This window comes from Pan paniscus, chromosome 8 (genome assembly GCF_029289425.2).
Source record: "Pan paniscus chromosome 8, NHGRI_mPanPan1-v2.0_pri, whole genome shotgun sequence".
NCBI classification, from domain to species: Eukaryota; Metazoa; Chordata; class Mammalia; order Primates; family Hominidae; genus Pan; species Pan paniscus.
Genome location: NC_073257.2, coordinates 143,587,969 through 143,601,327, shown reverse-complemented (window position 1 = coordinate 143,601,327; position 13,359 = coordinate 143,587,969).

The window sequence follows — 13,359 nt, the reverse complement described above, 5'->3', positions numbered from 1 at the left end:
GCAGGTTTCAGGGACCCATTTCCAGGATTTCCTGGGCTTGACAGGCCCCATGAGCCCCATTTCTACAATCGGGAGTCTGTGTCTGTTGAGGAGGGGTGGAGGGAGTTGTATTCTATGGGTATATGAGGAAAGGCTAAACAGGATAGAACCTGGAGCATAAAAATGGGCTTCTAGGAAATGGCGTAAGCTAAAGAGAAAAGTGAAAGAAAACTCTCCCCTGGAAAGCTACAAATAAACAGAATAAAATGAGTGGAGTAATATTCTCCAGGACCTGTTCTTAGAGAAATTCTCCGTAAATGTTCTAAAGTGAAATTAATACTTCATTCTACCTTTAATGTAAGCATGATTTGTTGTTAATGTTAAATTAAATGTCAATTTGCAAAAAAGATTCCGTAGGTACCAAGGATCCTGCTTTTCCCAGGTAAAGGCAACCTGACCATGTTGGCTGTGTTTTAATTAAACCTGGGCCCCGGCCAGAGCGGCTCCCTGTGCAGGGTTCTCATCAGCAGAGGCTCTGTGCTCACGGGTGAGTGGAAACACGTTCATGGGAAAAGACTGGAATTAAATTGTCTTCCTGGGCGGCCCTGCATTGGTCAGCAGAGGTGAATCCCCTGCTTCCCCCTTTGGAGGGCACTTGGCCACTCCTCCTCCGCTCTTCCCCTTGTTCCAGAATTTCTAGGCTCGGCGCTGCAGTGGGACCCTGAGCTGAACAACCCGACACGCAGGCTCTGCTCCAGCGAGGCCTTGCTGGTTTCGCTGGCTTCCTCTAGGACACCTGCACTCTGAGTCAGACTCCGCTCCCCAGAAACAGCCCCGGGACCCTGGAAAAGGCACTGGCTAGGGAGGTCACGGTCTTGACCAGCTGACCAAGTGCAGGGCACAGCTTGGCTGCCAGCCAGAGACTTTGCCTGGGGGTGTGTGTGCAGCTTCTGTGTTCAGGGAGGAATGAGTCTCATCTCAACCAACTCAGAAGCCAGCACTGCTCCAGCTTTTATTGCAGGAGGATTCCGGAACCTTCCATGACCTAAGGAACGTGGGTACATGCAACAGAGGAAACAGAAGCAAACCAGGACAGGCCGAGAAGCCAGGCGGGAGAGCTGTGGACTGCCTGGGCTCACCCTGACACTGCACAAGGAAGCACAGCCGGACTAGCGTAGCGAGAGCACCCAGGCCTGCCCTGCACCTGCGGGAACCACTTGGGGCAGGCTCCTGTTTCGTGACACAGGCTCCTGTTCCACCCACGGGCAGGGTTGGCCCCGTGAGGCCCACAGACATGGGTGGAGCTCCCTGAGGCACCCTTGCTGGGGACTCCGGGTGCAGAAGGAGGTGTTGGACACTGCAAGGCCAGGAGGTGAGGTGCTGTCCAGGCCCTGCCATCGTTTTCAGCAAACCTGCAGAGCTGCCCTCCGCGCCCCAGCCCCCTGTGTGAGGAGCAGAGACGGCTATGCACCTGGGAGGCCAGCGACACTCCTGGACACAGCACGGGGAGGCCGGATGCATAGGGTCCAGGGCGTATGCGTCCTGCTCCTGGCCCTGTTCCTGGCCAGGCTGGCTGACCCTCACTAGCCGCTCCACCTGGATGCTCTGGGGGCACCAGACCCAGCCTCTCAGAGGGAAGCAGGGCCAGGAAGAGGCAGGCACTGGCCAGGGGCTCTTGGAGAAGCGGTCCTGAGAGTAGGGGCCAGCCCATGCCAGGCCGGGGCTGAGGGTGTTCAGTTCTGCCCTGGAGTCCTTGACCTTTGTGGGGGCAGCCCCTAGACCCCAAATGTCCACAGCGTCTGCCCCTCCCCAGGGTGCCAAGGATGGCTCAACCCAAGGACGGCAACTGACCTAAGGCTGCTGGTGCCCAGTGGACTCTGACGTGGGCTGTATGCATGAGTGAGTGTATGTGAGGGTGTGTGAGTGTGTGTGTGTGCAGGAGGGCAGTGCGTGTCTGCTGCTTCCTTGTGTGTGCATGTGTGAGTGAGTGGTGCCGTGCGTGTCTGCTGCCTCCATGTGAGTGTGCGTGTGCCTGTGACAGCTGCCTCTATGTGTGTTTGTGTGTGTGTGAGTGGTGCCATGTGTGTCTGGTGCCTTTGTGTGTGTGTGTGTATGTGGGTTACCATGTGTGTCTGCTGCCTCCTTGTGTGTGCATGTGTGTGCGTATGTGAGTGTGAGAGTGGTACTGTGTCTGTGGCCTCTGTGTGAGTGGGAGTGTGCGTGTGTTTGCATGTGTGTGTGTGCTTGTGAGTGCTGCCGTGTGTCTGCTGCCTCTGTGTGAGTGGGGGTGTGCATGTGTGTGTTTGCGTGTGTGTGTGTGTGTGCTTGTGAGTGCTGCTGTGTGTCTGCTGCCTCCGTGTGAGCGGGAGTGAGCGCTGGAGCATCTGAACTCCTGGTCCCCCCAGCGGGGACTCTCCTGCCTCCTGTTGGAGGACGCTGGATGGGTGCTCCCCTGGGAGGGATGAGGCAGCCTGTCTCCAGCCCTGCTTGCACCAGTGCATGCACATGGACCCCCCTCAACCTTCCCTGAAGTCCAGAAGGGAGGCCTTGCTAGGGATCCTGTGGTTCCCCTTCCACAGATCTCAGGGCTCCTGGAAAGCCCAGGAAATTCGAGCACACCAAGGAACAGACTCTGCCCCCTCTGCTTTCCAGGCCTCCATGCATTATCCTCCTAGACTCGGGGCCAGCGGGGAGGGAAGCGTCCTCAGCCTCAGTGGCAGATGTGGAAATGAAAGATTTGCTGGAAAACACAGAGCTAGTGGATGGTAGGGCTGGGGTCTGAACCGTCGTCGGGCTGAGTCCACCATGTGTGACTTTTCGTTCTATGCCACTGCCGTCTGTGTGTGGGCAATGCCAGTTGCCTCCCCAGGTGCCGGGTCATGAGTGGATACAAGGATGAGCCCAGAGGACCTGTGCAAGGTCAACAGGTAGTGCCCAAGGTCAGCACCTAACATCCCCCTGCCTGCTGGAGGGGGCGTGTCCATGGCCCACCGTCTGTGGCTCCCGTCCAGCCTCTGGGGTGTGGGGGGCCTCCGTGGTTTATTTAGGTCTATAACAGTCTTTCAGGCAAGCGCTCTCTGGAGGGACCAGGGTTCCTCCCACACAGATCATAATTTCAGTCCCAGAATCTCATTCCCAAGAAATATCGTTTAGGACCCCAAGGAACTTTTAACTAACTCAGCCTTTCTTGGAGCCAGTAAATGCAAATAGCTAGCAATGAATTCCTCAAGTTATCTGGGATAAATGATGGCTGTGGAAATGATCTCTCTCTTAAGAGCCGTGGGAATTCGTGCAGTTTGAAGGGAGTCTGAGTTTCTGAGTCTGCCCGTGCAGCACGTCCCCTAGGAATGAGGTTTGTGCTCTGCGTGCGTTCATTTTTAGAGCAGAAGAGAAGCAACACCGAATTAAAATGTGTTACGTCTGTGCCTAATAGACGGATTACTAATAAATAATAGGCAGTTGATGTGCCCTGCGAACAGGCATTTTGGAGGAGGAACGAGGCACCGCCTTGTGGTGGGGGACGACACCTGGGCAGGCGACAGGGGGCTGGTGCTAACCCCTTGACTTCCAGGCAGAGTCAGTCTCAACTGCGGAAGTGAGTTGACCCGCCCTCCACTCCGCTCCGCGTGTGGGCTGATTGCTGGGTGTTTCCACTCCAGGCCACCCTGCCGACCTGTCCTTCCAGAACCTGGTCCCCACCAAACCACCTTCCCAGCAAGGCTTTCTAAAGGGAGTTCTTAGTAAGAATTTGGGATCAAAAGCACAGAAATGAGAGCCCATATAACAATAGGGAAACGGCGAGACACAGACCTTGTTTTTGAAGCTGGAATGTGAATTAAGCTCAATTTGGACGGCCTCACTCGAGATGCAATAACTCTAAATTAGCTCTAAAGGAAGGATGGGCGGCTGAGATTGATGCTCGCGCCTAAGAAGTAAACCGCGCTTATTGGACGGCCCGAGAAGAATAGATGTTTTATCTCCCCCTTGCAGGAAACAGCCCTTAATAGAGGAGCATTTACTGTCACTTCCTGAGGAATAAAGACATTAAAGATGTTTGATACTTAAAATTATGTTTATGTTGTCTGTGAAAATGTGATAAGTACCCCCCATAAAACCGGAAGAGAACGCCTCTTCTGCTAAGTTGCAGATTCAGAGCCTCATCTGGAAAGAGCTCCCGATGCGCTGGGACGCGTTGCCTGGGAGACAGCTCCAGCCAGCCGCAGGCAGGGGCGTCCCGGCGAGGGCCCAAGGGGCATGTCTGCCCCGGCCCGCTGGGGTACATCTCCGAGGGCCCTTTCTCTGCCCTCCCCTCGCCAGCAGGGGCCCTGGCCCTGGGAATAGACCAGGAGTCTCCCTGAGTGGGACCCGCCCTGCTGCCAGCTCTCAGCTCAATTGCTGGGTCTAATTTGGTAACAGGCAAGTGCAAATTGCTATCAGTGCAGCTGCAGTGATCAGGAAGGAGATTCTGAAGATGTTGTTGGAGAAAGCCCTTGCCAGGGTGGCTTTGCCATTTATATGCAGATTTGCTAATGCAGATGAAGGAGGGAGAGATGAAGGGGCCTCGGAGTGCTCTCCTTTCGAGTCTCCTTGAGGTCTTAAGTGATCAAAATGCAAATGTATATAAACAAGGAGGCAAAAGCAAGTATCTGAGCTTTGTTTTTGACAGGAGCTAAGCACGATGCTGCTTCTGTCACTGCCAGGGCATCAGACCACGTGGGCCTGGAGAGAGCCACAGAAGCCTCCTTTACCATGGGCTGGAAGGGACCAAGGCTCAGTGACACCAAGCCCATTGTCACAGGACCCAAAAGCCACTCTCACTTGTGTAGCTCTTCATTCATTCATTCATTCATTCATTCATTCATTCGAGCACTGGGTGAGATTTTCTCAGGAACCAGTCACTCTGCTGCAGGTCGAGACTGTAAAGATGATGTGTGCAGTTCCCTGCCTGGAGGGGTTTCACAATGTCCCGTGGAAGTGGTCACGCAATCAGGAAACAAAAGACCACGTCACGTGGGGTTTGAGGGAGAAGCCAGGGCCCTGGCTGAGCACGGGAGAGGGAGCATTTGGGATTTCTGGCAGTGTTGGATTGAGGTTTACGGGACCCCTCAGCTTATCAGTCAGGCGATGGCTTGCACACCTTGCACAGCTTTCCTGCAGCCCCCTCGAGCCCCCTCTGGCTCAGAAGGAACCTGCGCTCCGTGGGGATGCTGGAAGCTGCCCATGGGCCCTGCTCCTGCCCTGTGCTCGGCAGTCAGGAGTTCCCAGGTCAGGGGGTGTGCAGTGGTGCTGGCGGGGGCAGAAGTTGCTCAAGGCTTTGTCAGCCTGAGCGTGGTGGTCACCGTGGGTTTTGGGAGGGTGTTGGGCAGAGGTGGTTGAGGGCAGGTGAGGAGCCACTTGGCCCCTGGAGAAGGTGCTGAGGCAGCCAACCTGGATGGACCCAAGGACAAGGGCTGTCCATGTGACTTGCTGGGGGACTGCCAGGCTCTAGGGCCTCAGGGCCCGGATCCCTGCCCCTCTGTTTCCTGTTGGCCTCTGTTTCCTCGCCTGTAAACAGGGATGTTGTTACTGCCTCCCTCACAAGGTGAGGATTACATTGCTCAGATACAGCATCCAGCCCCGAGCTCCTGCACCACACACAGTCCCAGGCTTTGCTGTTGCTACTGGAAGCAGGAGCCCGGAATTTGGGAGCTGGCGCAGCTCCATCGGTGCCAGGATGGATGAGGCTCTGGGGTCAGGGGGTCCACGGAGGAAGCTGAGTTTTGCTTCCCATCTCCTTCTGAGCCCAGGGCACACTTAGAAGGTGAGGCCAAGAGAAGAAGGAGCCCAGAGCAAATGCCTGGCTGCACGTCCGCGGGAGCCCAGTCAGTTCCTGGCCCAGCCTGGCCTCTGCCTCAGAGGACAGCTGGGGTTCCAGGAGCAATCAGGGCCCAGCTGGAAGGACAGAACCTCACGTGGCTTGAGTCCTTCTGACTCTCATTCTTTGTGGGGCCACCTGGGCATGATTTAGCAATCCTTTCCTTGAATTAATCCTTACATAAAACATTTAAATAATAAACTTAAATGTGCAATGACAAGTAATAAAGCTAATTAAGGGTAATTAGGAAGTCTTTATTAACTTCCTAAGTTTATTATTATTAACTTCCTAAGTTTCCTAAGTTTCATGGGAAACTTCTAAGATAGGAAAATAATGAAAGATCAATATGGCGAGGGGACAGGACTCAATGTGACTCTGTAAATCAACAGGGGCTCACTCGAAAGTAGAATATTTCACACTCGTAAGGTGAATTAATCTAAGTGTCAGTAAGGAAAAACAATTACAATGTGGAAAGTAGCCAAATGTCCCTGCAGGACATGTGAAAACATAGACCTTGAGGAAACGCTCTCCCGGTGAGGTGGCAAATGTTTGCTGGATTGGGGACCCACCTGGCTGCCCCAAGGTAAGTGGCCATAATAGAGTAATTATTGCAAAACAGGTTGGTAAACTCAGGGCCCATCCATCTTAGTCAGTATCACAGGTTTTAACAAACGGCACCTGGGAAATTAAAATCCCCTCTGACTTCTAATATAAATGACTGATAATTAATGTTCACTTAGGAATTTCAAATATATTTTAGTGTTCTTTGCAACATAACATGAAGTGGCAATTATCAGATCTGGGCTAGTGACATATAGTAGTATGTTATTCTGTTGATTTATGGTTTACCATTTCTGAACATTATGTTAATATTCCAAATGCCAACAAGTATATGCAAATCCTATTTTGTAAGACAGAGAAAAAAAGGATGACCCAAAATATTCAGTAATGAACCAAGTGTAGTGCCCGAAGCTTAGTGACAAACTGTGAGCAGAAAGCTTCATGCACACCGTGCCACGTTCCACAGAGCTAAGTCAGGCCTGTAACCTTTGACAGGAGGGGCCAGGCTTGGAAACTCAGACTGAAACTATCAGCAGGTAACAGGTAATGGGTGCAGCCTGTCTCAGAGGGCTCAGACGTCATGCCTCACCTCCCAGGAAGGAGGATAACCAAGGAGATTTCAGAGGGGCCACAGCATCCTCTTTGATTTAGCTCGTCAGACAACACCAAACCAAGTGGCGGTTGTCGGGATGTTTCCAAAACACATTTCTCCTTTTGTGAAAGTCAGGCTGTTGTAATAATATAATCCTGGATTTTTGGCCTGTCTGGATTTTTTGCTACAGTTGCCTGGATGCACCTGCTCTGCTCAGCTCCTCTACAATTTCTCTTCTTATCTGTTTTCTCAAGGGCATTGGAGGCAGGAAGGCATGATCCAAAGAGAGGAAATTGTTCCAACTCAAATAGCATCTTACTGCCCAGTGTGTGGCTGGCAGTGGTATGAGAAGACCAAGCTCTGGGCTGTCCTGAGAGTCGGCAGCCCCGGAGGAAGCTGGGGCAGGGCCTCTGTCCAGCCAGCAGCAGGGGACTCAGAACCCCTACTGGGCCACCTTTACATGTGTGTGCACGTGTATGTACACAAGTGTGCACACACAAACATATATATCATCTGAATATGTGTGTGCACATGTACGTACACACGTGCGCACACAAACATATCATTTGAACATGTGTGTGCACATGTACACATACATGTGTGCACACACATATCATCTGAACATGTGTGTGCACGTGCATGTACACACATGTGCACACACAAACATATATAATTGTCTGAAAATGTGTGTGCATGTGTATGTACACACATGCATACGCAAACATATATGCATGTGCACACTTATATGTTCATATATGTATGAATAGATATATTTATATAGATCTAACTTCTAATTATGGGTAAAAACTTATTACAAAAGCAAAACACAAGGTAAAGAAGCAAAATTCACAGCCACTGCGTGGTTCACACAGACCATCTCACTAAACCCTAATGGGGGTTCTCACCTTCATACCATCTTAAGAACAAAACAAACCAAGAATGCAGTCTGTGGTTCATGGAGGTGAATCATAAAGTGTGTCCAGGTTGATGAGCTGTTGACATCAAGGGCAGGTCAGGCTGGAGTGCCAGGATTCGGTGCTGAGAATGCCTAGATACCCATGGCACATCTGGCCTGCCTCGTTTGGCCTGAGGATGCCCCTACAGGTGGGCCTGTTAGCCCTGGTGTCTGCTCATTATTCTAACGGCACTCCATCTGCCAGGATGATGATGTGGGCCCTGGAATGCTGGCGTCACAGGATGGGCCTGGAGGGAAATGGGAGGCACTGGCGGGGGGCAGGGTTGGCACCTGCTTTCAGGGCCTTCCGAGGAGCAGGGGGACAGAGAGCAACAGGTGATCATGGAGGCTCTGGAACACACAGGGACAGCTGGCCTGGGCTTGGGGTCTGGGAGGGAAAGCTTCCTGGAAGAAGTGGCACCTAGGATGAGACCTGCCGGGGACTCGACAGCATTGAGGCAGAGGAAGGGGGAGGGAGGAGAGGAGGGAGCCTGCTGGGGGTCCACAAAGGCCTGCAGCAAAGGGCAGGATGGGGAAGCCCAGCCACGAGAGTCGGCTCGTTATCGGAAGAGCAGGAGGAGATTTGGACGGAGAAGGAAAAGAAAGTCTTGAACCCAGACACCTTGGAGTTTTTAAAATTTCAGAACGGAGGAAATACCAGCCAGCCCGTGGATCTGCTAGGAGAGGTTTGCTAGAATCACACTGACCTTCAGCAGATGGCAGATCACACTGTGACCGTCAGCAGACGGAAGGACAGTAATTGTTTCCCGAACTTAACCAAAAAGAAGAAAAAAAGCTCTTTCTGATAAACGGTCGTTACGTCTCCACAAAATCTGGGGGCTCCTGCTGGAAGAAGCACAGAGGTGGGAGGCACCCTCAGGCGTTCCGTGAGGTGCTCTGTCCCCTTCCCAGCCTGGGGTGCTTCACCGTGGGTGGAAAGGACCCGCTCACACCGCTTTGCCCTGGCCTGGGCACTAAGGCGAGGCCAGAGGCCCCAACTCCTAGTGGCCTGGATGTAGCTCTGTGTTCTGTGAACACAGCAACCCCGCAGGTTAACTTGTTAACCTCTCTAATCAGGAGAGGTGACGTGCCCACCTCTTTCTCTTGGCACTCAGAGGAAAATGCCACGAGGCAGGCACGAAGTAACCTGGGCCAGCGGCCGGCTCTCCGCTGGAGTGGCAATGCCTGCAAACAGCAGCCCGGCTCTCCGCTGGAGTGGGAACGCCTGCTAGGGGCCGGCTCTCAGCTGGAGTGGGAATGCCTGCAAACAACGGCCCAGCCGGGGATCTTGGGAACCCGAGCAGCACAGGGTTCAGAGGTCAGAAGAGTGGGCTTCCTCCAGGTGGCAAGGAAGGGGTGGCTGGTGAGTCCAGGTCAAAAAAGCAAGCTCCTCGCCCCCGTAAGTCTGGTACCCGGGGAGGAGGAAGGACAGAGAAGCCCTGGAGAGGAGAGGGACAAGGCTGCGAGGCTGGCGTGGATTGGATGCCATCAGTGTGACCAATGCTACCCTAAGCAGGGTGTCTCAGCCCTGAGAACACACCACAAGGAAGGTACTGGGGTCTGTATTTTACAGGCGCGTCTTAGAGGGGAGAAGCAAATTTCCCAGGCTCCCCACAAGGAAGCACCGGATCCAGACGTGGAATTCCGCCCTGCCCAGGGCCTCCTCCACACCAGGTGATTCCAGGATGCCTGAAAGGTAAACACCACCTTGATGAACAGATGGTTTGTGGGAAGAGGTGGGTAAGCGCCTCTCACTGGGATGGCGCTGCTGGCAGAGGCTCTGTGAGACCCCAAAGCTGAACAGGACCAACGTGGGTGCAGACGGGTTGGCTGAGAACCCCTCAAGTTCTCAGGAGAGAAGGTCATTTTCTGAGAGCTTTTTATAGCACCTACCACGCAGCCAATTTATCCAGTCACTTAGCTTCACACCACAGGAGAAGATAAGTTAGTTAAGTCGTAATAGTATAAGACAATAATTTCAATTTCTAAGGTAGAAGAGGTTGAAGGCGGAGCCTCGGAAATGAAGGGCAGTGAGTTCTGAGTGTGTTGGTGCCTGGTGAGGACCAGGGGCACCATGGGAGTGTGTTCACCAAGTCCCAGCCTGAGGGCAGGAAGCCTGACTGTGCCTGGAAGCGGAGGTCCTCCCTGGGGCTGGGTCATGGAGACCTGGGCGCAGAGCCAGGCCAAGAGGCATCCCCGCCATGTTCTCAACAGAGCACGACAGCGGTTCCTGAGGAAGGTGTTAACATCACTGCTGTTTCCTTTTGCCACAGGCCTCGGCCAGCCAGGTGAGGAAAAGGAGCAGGTGGGAAGGGCAGCTTGTGCTCCTGCCAAGTTGGCCCTGCCGATGGCTCAGGTGGGCTGGCTCAGTCCCTCCCCTCTCCCCTCAAGGCACACGCCCTGGCAGGATATCCCCGAGGCTCCATGTGGAAGGAGAAGGAAACTCGGGCTGGTCCTGTCTGTGGCCAAAGCCCCCACCAACCCCAGCGCTGCTGTTAGCCTCTCGTGTTAGCGCGGCAAGGGTCTCCTTAGCAGGGGGTGCCTCCCGCTGGGGCTGGGGGGATGGACTCTGGGCTCTGCAGAGCCAGCAGCCCAGGGATGACACCACAATAGGTGGTTAAAAAGAAGAGGGTGGGCTTGTTCCCCAGTTTAAGGAAAAAGGAGGAAGAGAAGAAGGAGGACAAGAAGTGGGTATTAGCACAGTCAGTCTGGGACCTAAGACCGCCCTGGCACTTTTCACCAGCAACAGTCCACAAAATCTGGGGGCTCCTGCTGGAAGAAGCACAGAGGTGGGAGGCACAGTGGCATCCTCTCTGGCCGACCCCTGGAAGCCCTCCAGGGACCCCGGCCCACCTGCCAGGCGGGTTGAGGAAAGTGTCCCTCTGAGAGCTGGGTGTGCTACAGAGGTCCTCATGCACTCACCTCTGCTGTCTCAATGACATCAGTGTTGTGGCAAAATGGTTTTGAGCATTGGACAACCGAATGACAGGTGCTGGGAGCACAGTTCATTATTTTGTCTCATTAGCAACAAGGAAATACCAAATGGCTCAAGGGGAAACCCACCTGGAAGCAGTGTCCTGAAGGCAGGGCTGTGCTGGCTGGTAGGAAGCGGCGGAATGTAAAGTGAGCTGAGCTGCAGTGAACAGTTCTCTTTTCACGGGGTAGGGAGATATGGGAGAAGAGCTTCCTGACCATCCTTGCTGTGTTTTCCTCAGCAAAGTCCTTCCAAAGGCAGCCCGGGGTCACTGTGTGAAGCCACCATTTTTAGCATCCTGGCTGCTGCCGGGCCACAGAGGCACCAGCCAGCTTTAGACTCCTGGAAAAGCAAGGAATTCAATCCCTCTTCCACTCAAATGTGGGCTCCCAATGTTCTCTGCAAAGACTGAAGTGCTGCCATAATTTATAAGCTGGAAAGAAGAGGTGCATTGTATCGATTTTAGGAGTGTGCTGAGTCTTTCTAAGCTCATGCATAATGAATGTTCTTTGATTTTTTTTTCAAACAAACTTTCAAGAGGAGCTGTTGTGACGATGGCTGAATGTCGTATGAAATGCACGCCATGAAAGGGCACAGAGACAATGGCTGATGTGAAGAGGGAGTGAGATTCCTGCCCTGTTACGACGAACTGGAGGAGCTTCCCACCACGGCCCAGGGGAAAGCCCTTGGCCGGCTAAAGACCACAGCACGTGTTGGACCTCCTCCAATGGGCTCAGGGCCCCTCTCCGTGCTGCCTCTCCACCGGCAGCTTTGTCCAGGCAAGGAAGCCTGATACAGGCACACCCCCGAACTGGGGCTGAGCCCGGGAGGATTCTTGGCTTCCTGCAGGAAAGAATTCAAGAGCAAGTCAACGGAGTAAAGTGAAAGCAAAGCAAGTTTATTAGAACAAAAGAGAACAAGAAAACGGCTGCTGCACAGACACGTCAGGGTTACCCACAGGCAGGGTGGCATGCGTGGATTCCCGGCTGGCTACGGTTATACCTAGTCCTAATTCTATGCTAAATAAGGGGTGGGTTATTCATGAACTTTCTAGAAAAGGGGTGGGGAGTTCCCAGAACCACGTGAGGTAGGTTCCAGGGCATTGGCGAACTGTCATGGCGCTGGGGGGAGTGTCTTAGGCAAATGTATTATAATTCCTGGTCCCAGCTGGTGTTGGCTGGTTTCTTTGCTACATCCCGTTTTGATCAGCAGGGTCCTGAAAATGAGTCCTGCTGATCTCCAGCCTGAAGCCTGCATCTAAACACCAGGGGTGATGTGCAGACCTTCAGTGTACACACAAAACTCCACTCATGGGAGATGTTGGGCTGTATGGCTATGCTCAACTTAAAATGTTTAAAAACATTTTTATATTTTGCATTTCTTTCTATTTTGTAAAAATTAATGCATCTTCTACATTTCATGTACTTTCACTTAAGAACAAGATACAGTTCCTAAACAAACTTCATTCATCCTAAAAACGCCTGAGTGGAGACGGGGCACAGGTGTCACCAGCCCCTCCCAGTTTTTTATAAGCAGACTTGGACACTGAAAGGTATTTAGTTTGAGGTTGGGACATAGAAAGTCAATACTGACTGTGGGGTTGGAGCAAAGCATTCAGGCTCAGTTCAGGTCACTTTTAGATTCTTCTCCTCACCCTCGCTCTTCATGTCCTGGAGCTGAACTCACATGGATGGTAATGAATAATGCTCAGGACTGGAGGTGACTGGGGCAGGCTGGATAATCGTCTAACCCAGGTTCTCCTTGTAGCAGTTCCTGTCTTCAAAGAATTTCACAGCCTCTGCTCCCCTTGATCTTTATAGAAATCCTCCAAGTGAGGGGGAATGGAGGAGGTTTTCTTCCATTAAGGAAGCAGAGTTGCTCATCTGGGGTGTGGCAGAGAATTACCAACCAATGTGAAGATCAGCACTGTCCAACTGGGCAGATCTCAGATGGCTCAGGGGACTGGGCAGTGGGTGTTCACAGCATGCCCTGCCAGAGGAAGCTGCTGCAGGACCTTCTCCCATGTCACATGGATGCACCTTGTACAAGGACATTCAACCCAGTATAGTTTACCATGTTTTCAAAGCCTGAAATCTCCAGTAATAAAGAACTAATTAAGTATCAGTAACACGGGATACTTTGCAGCCACTATGAAAGATGACCAGCTACATTTTTATTGACAGTAAAAGATAGTGTCCATGCTGTCAAATCTGAAGAGGAGGCACGTGGCGTTGCAGTGTGCTGGAGCCGGTGAGCTCACGTCCCCACCCACAGGTGTATAGAGTGGACGATCACGCCATTCCCTCCTTCTGCCATGCGGCCCCGCAGTGTGTGGGAGCCAGTGAGCTCACATCCCCACCCACGGGTGTGTAGAGTTGTATTAGTCAGTTTTCATGCTGCTGATAAAGACATACCTGAGACTGGGCAAATTACAAAATAAAGAG